The sequence below is a fragment of the Myotis brandtii genome, unplaced genomic scaffold, assembly GCF_000412655.1.
Source record: "Myotis brandtii unplaced genomic scaffold, ASM41265v1 scaffold49, whole genome shotgun sequence".
Classification (NCBI taxonomy): domain Eukaryota; kingdom Metazoa; phylum Chordata; class Mammalia; order Chiroptera; family Vespertilionidae; genus Myotis; species Myotis brandtii.
The window spans coordinates 1,523,363-1,531,811 of NW_005368707.1; the positions used below are offsets into that span (position 1 = coordinate 1,523,363).

At 50.6% G+C, this 8,449-nt stretch overlaps 1 long non-coding RNA gene across 1 annotated transcript; it reads left to right on the forward strand.

Annotated features, from left to right (window-relative positions):
* The first annotated feature begins 6 nt into the window (after positions 1-6).
* On the forward strand, positions 7-1,135 carry LOC106727859. The gene is made up of 2 exons (XR_001364108.1): positions 7-173; positions 317-1,135. It is a non-coding gene; the product is annotated as an uncharacterized LOC106727859 (long non-coding RNA).
* The last annotated feature ends 7,314 nt before the right edge of the window (positions 1,136-8,449 follow it).

Genomic DNA, 8,449 nt, shown 5'->3' on the forward strand with positions numbered 1-8,449 from the left:
CGCAGGCGGCCCGGCCTCCGTCCCGGTGCAGTGTTGCGGTAATGCTATCTGCACTGGGAATTTATTCTGCAGCTTTCCTTTTCCGTGATGGTTTTCATTTCCTGTCTTTCAGAGCTGGAAGCGTTTATGGAATATCACATGGTTTTCGTTTACACAGGAAGTCAGCTGCAGCGGTGAGGAGATACCGACTGACTTTTTGCGTTTGTTTTTTAGGTTCCCCCCCATCCCCCCGCCACCGAAAGAGGGGGTGGGGAGCGCGCGCGAGATAGAGCTTGCACCATTTTGTTTTGAAATAGTTTTCCTTTTTCATCCAAAGTCACTGTTCTCCGAAGTGGCCTGTGAGTATATACAGAAAGCAGCAGTTTATTTCTGACACGTGGTAATCACTCTATGTGAAGAAAGCTCAGCATGAAGAGATGCTTTGGCTTTGCCCGGAGCTAAGGCGCGAGCCCGGGGGATGGGCGAGGAGCCTCCGGGACTGGCCGCGGGGAGAGGCTGAGAGCCCAGCCAGGACCCTGCGCGGCTCAGGCCGCCTGCCAAGCTCGGTTCCCGCCCTTCCGGGGGAAAACAAAACAAAACAAAAAACGGCCCTTACCGCCCAATAACCTGCTAGGACCACTCTGCTTAAACCTGCACACAGCATTGTCTTCCCTCTCCCCCACCGACAAGGACCACAGTAGGTCTCTTCTCATCCACCTCCAGCCCATCACCCCGGCAATCAAGAGAATCTCAAAGATGGAGAAGGACGTGGAAGTATTTGCGACTTGTTCTGTAAGCTCCGCCCTCTGGTCAACACTGAGTTAGGAACTCCTGACTAGAACCACCCACAAAGACAGCGCTCTCTAGTTACCCTCTCTGCTTCCGCAGTGTGGTTCCAGCAGCTTCTCACCCTCCACCCAGGAACCTCGGGCAACTGACCACCCTGGGCAATAGCGCCACCTCGTGGCCAGCACCCCTCTCCAAGCATTTCTTCCTCTCCCTTTTCCAGGAGCCTGAACAGTCTCTGTGGTCCCTGGAGACTGGCTTGAAGAGCCAGGGTATTCACAATCAAATCAGGGCTGAGAGCCCCCGCCCGAGGGTTGAAATGGTCCCTCCCTCTTTTCTTCTTGCCCCTGAATAAACTAAAAGGAAAGCACAGAGGACTGAAGTCTCCTTTCCTGCCATCTACTATTCCACTCTAACAGGCCAATTTCTTAGTTTAAGGCTGAGCCCCAATTAAATGGAAAATGTCCTTTAAGAGATAAAATTTGGGCACCTATTTTTAGGATGAACCAGTTTATCACCTTTTCCCTAAGGGTAAGGGGCTCCTAGAGCGAGTGGGGGTGGGGGGTGCACCCTGAGGGGCAGGAGGGGCAGGAGCCAGCACTGCAGAGTCCATACTTCAACGGCAGAGGCCATCCTGTGTTGGGAGTAGGAGGTGGTAAGGTGGCTCTGGGAGGCAGGATAGGACAGTCCTGTGCCCATTTCAGTGGTGGGCAGGGAGCCCTCAAAGGACATCAATTCCCCTTTGGGCCCCCAGGAACCAGGTATCCCTGGCAGCTGAGACTCGTTTATTTATTCATTGATTTAATCCTCACCTGAGGATATGCTTTTTATTGATTCTAGAGAGAGGAAGAGAGGGAGGGAGAGAGAGAGAGATCAATGTGAGAGAAATAGGTTGCCTCCTGCATATGCCCCGACCAACCGGGGATCAAACCTAAAACCTGGGTATGTGCCCTGACCAGGAATCAAATCCACCGCTTTTGGGTCTTCAAATTGAAGACGATGCTCCAACCAACTGAGCCCCCCGGCCAGGGCCAGCTGAGACCCATTTAATTGAGACTCTCTGACAGCCTCACCATGACCATCTTCTTTTGCTCCTTTCCCCCAGCCCATAAAACTAACAGCCATCTGTGTGAACATGAGCCCTACATTTTTATGGGCTGCCTACTGGCGGCTGCAGGACAAATGGGGGACAAAGGCTGATTGCTACAGCCCTTTCAGTCTCCCAGTATTAAACTGTGTAACGTGACCCATTCTCTGAAACTAAATATTTGCATGGACACCCAGAAGGCACCTGGCTACCAAATCTCTTGATCAGGTGGGTCGTTTGTGCTGCAAAAATCCCACCTGGGGATTTTCTCGGCTTCTGAAGGTTCAGCAGGCAAAGCTCCCGCCCATGACGCAGGGAAGCCTGGCTCCACTGTTACAGGCGGGCCTGGATTGGGGTGTGCAGACTGAACCTCACGGGGCCTGGGAGCTGAATGAAAGAAACCCTGTGCCTCTGTGCAGCGGCGGCTCTGCTCTCTGTCTGGGGCTGTTTTCCTCCCAGGAAACTGCACGCACCTCCTGTTGCGCATTACCTAATGGAGGGACTATTGTAGGCATCATGGTGCTCCTGAGGTTCTTCAGCTCGCAGTGAGCGCCCACTCTCTGCTGAACCAACTCATGTGGTAGGTTCCGAGAGGCGCTCCTTACCTTCTCTTTCCCTCTCCTACCCACCACTCTTCTTTTCTCCTCTCTCTCTGGGCCTATGGAGTTTATTGGTCTTGGGGGAAGGGGAAGTGGGTTGTCACAAACTTAGTTACTATAAACTCCAAACCCTGCCTGGCTGTTGGGTTTGGGTGATGGTCCCCAGTGAATCACAAGGGCTCTCAAGTGGCACACTCTCTGCTCAGGACTCTGCCTGGTCCCTGGAGCTTGACCCTCTGGAAAATGGGAGGATTTGCTGAGGGAAGGGGAAGTTTTAAGAGGGAAAATCAGATGCCCAACCCCAAAGGCTTCTGAGAAGCTCTGTGTTCCTGGCCAAGCCTTGCCCAGACAACCCTGCCTCTCCTGGAGAAGTCCGTCCCTGGAGGGTGAGTGACCCAGGCAGGTCTGGACCTACGGCTTTGCCATCCCAAACTCAATTTTCCTTCTCTCTCTCATTGTTAACTACAATTTTTTCATTATTGATTTTTAGAGAGAGGAAAGGAGAGAGAGAAACATCGATTGGTTGTCTCCTACAGGTGCCCTGACCTGGGATTGAACCCTCAACCTGGGTATGTGCCCTGACTAGGGATCGAACTGCTACCTTTTGGTGCATGGGACAAAGCTACACCCAACTGAGCCATGGCCCGGAGTCAATTTTCAATATGCATTTTTTCCTTTTGAATTTATTAAAAAAAAAAAAAGACCTTCTGGTAATATGCCAGAATGAGATATATAATGATGTTGTTTAGCAGCAACTGTGTCATTCTGTGCTGTTGACAGTAAAATAAATTAACGTAATAAACATAATTTGCTCAAAAACAGCTAAGGAAAAGCAGATGGTTAACACATTTTAGCAGGACCTGTTGGTCCACGTTTGCACGGATGTTTAGACAGTGTGCTGCCTGCAACAGCTGCTCGCCTGGGTCTCCATGTGATGAGCACAGGTGACTCGGCATGGCCTAGGGGAGGGCTGGGCCACCTGGGGGTTGGCACCCTGTCCAGGGCACTCCCTGGAAGGGGAGTAATGCACAGCACCACTTGCCTAGGTCCCAGCCAGGGCTGGCTCAGGGCGGGAAGCCTGCCTCTGCCTCCCCCTCCCTTCCCCCAGGACAGGGCCCATGCTTTCCCAGCACCTGGCCATTAGCATGCGCAGCCTGTCCCTGCCCAGTGGCTGTTCTTTGTCTCCTGGAACAAGCCAGCTTTCTTCCGGAGAGGATGGCGCTCCAGCTCCTGCCCATGAGCTTCCCAGTAGCTTTGCGGGCCAGTGGGCCTCAGCTGGCCACGAAGAGTGGGTGCCCCATAGCCCCTAAAAGAGAAGAAAAATTTATTTTGCAGAAGGAGGCCCTGGCTCCCCAGTGCCTGGAAATCAGGGCAAGGGAGGAGGTCTCCTTCCTCACCAGGTTGGAGGGGTTGGGGCTGCAGGTCACTGCCATCCCAGGTCCTAGTGGCCAGAACATGCTTCCTCCTCCAGCTCCTGTTTGTAGCTGGGGGTGCCAGGCTTGTCATGAAAAGGGGACCCTTCCCAGCATTCGGACAGGCACTCAAAGGTCCTGGAAGCTGCATGGGCACCTGTGCACAAAACCTGGGCGCTGGACTGCAGACTTCAGAGACGGTTCAGAAGTTCCTGACAGGAGAGAATTTGGAGGAAGGGTCCCAGCTGTCTATGAAATACCCAAGAAAACGCTGGTGTAAAACCCCTCGCACCTGTCTGAGTCCATCTCCTTATTTTCCAAGTGGAATAGTTATGAAAAGTGGGTGTAATGATTGTACAGGCTGCTTAGCACATGCCCAGCCCGGGCCACATGCCCACTAAATGGAGATGTTAATCTTGACTGCAACACCCAAGCCAGTCTCATAGGAAAGGCAGCGCTTTCCCTGGACCCTCACCCCCATGCCCGAAAGGCCTTCAGAGTGCGGCCAAGTCTTCTCTGTCCCAGATTTGCTCCTCAGCAGCTCCTGACTGAGCTGCACCCTGATCGTTCCTACAGGCCATCCTCCACCACAGCTGCTCAACCCGCTCCGTCTCTCAGGCCAGGTGCTCTGAGGCGGAGTTAGAAGGCTCACAAGGGGAAACCGGTGAAGAATAAAGGGGTGAAGGGGCAGGAAGAGTCAGGGAGAGCCTTCAGATCAGGACCAGGTCTGACACCGGGAAAAGAAGGAGGAAGGAAGATGGGGAAGAAGAGCTGAGGACCAAGGACCGCAGTGGAGCTTTAGAAAGCCTGTGCCCACCCAGCAGGGAGCCCCAGGGTCCCTGTCGCAGTCAGTCATGGGCAGGGTGTGGCCTCACACCAAATGCTGGGTGGATCTGGATGGCATTGAGCTGGAAGCAGTCAGTCGGCTGACCACTCTCCTCCCAGCAGGTTCTCTCCTGAAGGGAAGCAGGCAGGGCACCCCCTTGGCACCACACTCACCAGGGGTTCCCTTGCACTTGGAGCATTATGCCCTGGCTCTGCAAGCCCTCACCTACCTTGTCCAACTCATATTCCCCCGCCCCACCCAGTTCTACCCCAGCCACTGTGCTTCCATCCACAGAGCCTCGGGCAAGCCGAGCTTGTCCCAATGTGGTGGCTTTCAGGACGACCTAGAACACTGGCTTCCTCATCTTCCTTGGTGGATTCTGCAGGCAATTCAAATCTCAGTTCAAGTGTCAGCAGCTTCCCTGGACCCTCCGCCCTAAAGCAGCCCCACCCACTCTTTGCTCTGCACAGCAGCTGATTCCAGTCTTGCATAGCCCTCCTCACTGTCTGCGTTTTGGGTGTTTCTTCTGCTTCTTGTTTATGTGCGGACGTTTGCAGTGTCACATTTATTAGACCAGAGGCCTTGCCTTCTCTGATGTGCTTACCACCCTGTTCCTCGAACAGGACTTGGCTCACAGTAGGCACACAATACATACACGTGAAGGCAAGACCTGGAAGGGCTGGGAGCACTCGGACTTGGTAGCTGGATGTTCTGGGCAAGGTGCTACCCACTTTTCAGAACAAAAAGAATAAGTTTTCAGAAGAAAAAGAATGCTGAGTGTGTGTGCCTCGACACGCCTAACAGGAAAATGTAACAGGAAAGTGATCCCAAAGCCAAGCACACCAGGCACGTGGAAGGTATCTATTCCTCATCTGAACCTCCTAAGGCTCTTAGCATAAGAAGCACTGTGATGTGCTAACATGCTAAGGAAGGGTGGATCCGAACCTCTTCCCCCAGCATCCCTTCTCTCTGAGTAGTTTTTAAAAATTCTTTAACATAATAGGCCTGCTTTCATTGTATAGTACAGGCTTAACTGTTGGCAATTTAGTTGTTACCAGCAGACTTGGTTCTAGAACATTCCAGTGACTGTGGCCTTGGGCACTATTCTAGCATAATTCTTAGGTTATTTTGTGGGGACACTGGGAAGGCGTATCTATATAGAATTCTTCTTGCTGACATCAAGCAACCCCCCAGAACCACACCCAGCAACAACCTTAAAAGCCCCCAAATTTCCAGTTATCCCAAATCCTCTTGATTAGCAGAACGTAGTCCTCTCAGTACTGTATGTACCGTGCTAACAAATCACCCTAAAACTATTACAAAAATCTCTGTGGGGCTGTGGCAGCTGCGGCACAGATGTTTTGCATAGCAGCTGAGCATTGTTTAGTATCAATAAACACTATCTTCAAGACATAAAACACAAACGTGGAACTAGACATGGCAATAACAAGAGCCATGAAGACCATTTGCAGGGAAATGGATTAAGACTCGGGGCTGTGCAGCCCCTCTCCCACATGGAATGCCCCATTTCAGAGCAGGCTGTTGGGTGTTGAGTGCTGGCAGGCCCCAGGGTCGGATCTCTATGCCAAATGGCCAGTTTGCTCCCTCGAAATGGATGCCTGGAGTTTGTGCTAAACCAGGGGTGGGCAAACTTTTTGACTCAAGGGCCACAATGGGTTCTTAAACTGGACCGGAGGGCCAGAACAAAAGCATGGATGGAGTGTTTGTGTGAACTAATATAAATTCAAAGTAAACATCATTACATAAAAGGGTATGGTCTTTTTTTTTTTTAGTTTTATTCATTTCAAACAGGCAGGATCCGGCCCTCGGGCCGTAGTTTGCCCACGGCTGTGCTAAACCCAAACACCCCAATTTGTGGTTCTCTGAGCACATCCTTTGGCATTTGTCTTTTGGATGTCACCAAAGATTTAACTCTTCAGGTGCTGGTTTCTGAAGCTGCTCAGTCTGTGCTCAGCTTCAGGTGAGGTGGGCTGGCCACAGGCAGTTTAAAAGAAATAACTCCCAACTAAATACCACCCCTCCAGGATGTCCAGAGAGTATCTCTTGCTCTCATTTCTGCCACAACATCCCTTTAGAGATGACAAACTGCCACATTGAACCCCAGAGCTCACCAGAGGTTCCTGGAAGGAACATGATGGAGCATTCAATTGACCACTAGTAGGAGGTGATGAAGCCAGTGCCACGCATCAGAATGCCATTGGACTTGAGCCTAGAGGGGAAAGGGGCTAGCCTAACCCTAATTTTTCATATGTGGAAACTGAGGCCAAAGCAATGATATGACTGTTCAAGGCACAAGGCCAGTGCCGGAGGCCGGTCCATCCTTGTTGCTTGACATAGTCGCTGCAGGGAAGAAACATCTGCACAGCATATGTTCCAAGGGACCTGGCGTATATGGCATACTGTTCTTAATATGTTTGCTCCCCTTCTTAGCACTATGTGTTCTAACCAGGGCCACCTCCCCGAGAAAGGTTGTTTCCCCAGGTGGGGATTTTTCCCTGGAGTTTGGGATTAACAGGACTAAGGAAGGGAATAAATCAGTAAAACCCCTTAACTAAGTGCCAGGTGGGTAGTTAATCACCTTAACTATGAACAATCACGTTTAAGCTACATAATCTTTACTTAGGATAATCTCCTTCAGTTACTTCCTTGTAGCTTAACAGAACAGTAGAGTAGTGACCTTGGAATGGAGATAACAAACTAGCCCTAACCTTTGGAATAGAATGGATAGGATTAAACTCAACAGAACTAGATGGAGATGGGATTTTTGGCAAAGGTCAGATAAGAAACTATGGACATGAAACAAGGAACTGTAGAAGGTCAAGGGAGGACCCAAAACATACCATGATGTGACTATAGAGGCATGCTTATAGGATCAAATGGTATAAATACAGATGTAACAGGAGAATAAAGAGAGAACCTGGCTATGCTGATCATCTGAACGCTGTCTCCATGTCCTTCATTCTTTGCCGACTCTGTCCTCACCTTTGGGAACCCCTGGACCACTGGGGCTGGACCCCGGCAGGCCAGGTGTAAGCAGCCAGAAATGGACCCCAGGCAAATTTGATGATTGATGCCAACATCCACTGCATTTAGTCCTCCTTTGGTGGTGTCTCATCTTTTAAGTTTAAGTAATTATGGGGTGATTAATATATACTCATTTAAAGGAAAATTATTCAACCAATATTTCACATTAAAGAAAAGTCAACACTTTAAAAGGTTGCTCACCCTGCCCGGCCAGCATGGCTCAGTGGTTGAGCATTGACCTATGAACCAGGAGGTCGAGGTTTGATCCCGGTCAGGGCACATGCCTGGATTTCGGGCTCCATCTCCAGTGTGGAGCGTGCAGGGGGCAGTCGATCAATGATTCTCTGTCTTCATTGATGTTTCTATCTCCCTTCCTCTCTAAAATTCATAAAAATATATATATTTTTAAAAAGGTTGCTTACCCTGTAATATGGGAAAGACATGAGGTTATAGACTAGACGAACTCCAGGGACATTTGTCCCTAGAACATAGGAGTCTCAGGGTTTCCATTGACTCTAAAAGGGTTAAGATCCCAGAAAAATCTTGCTTGGATCTATTCCCATCTACTCCAGGGTTAGCAGAGTTGTTGTATGAGTCAGACTGTCTTGTGTTGCTCAGAATGTAGGGGACAGGTCCAGGGTAGACACCTCTAAGGACTGCCTGTACCAGGAGTGATCTGAGTCAGGGCCGGCCTCTCAGGCCACCTGGAAAAGGC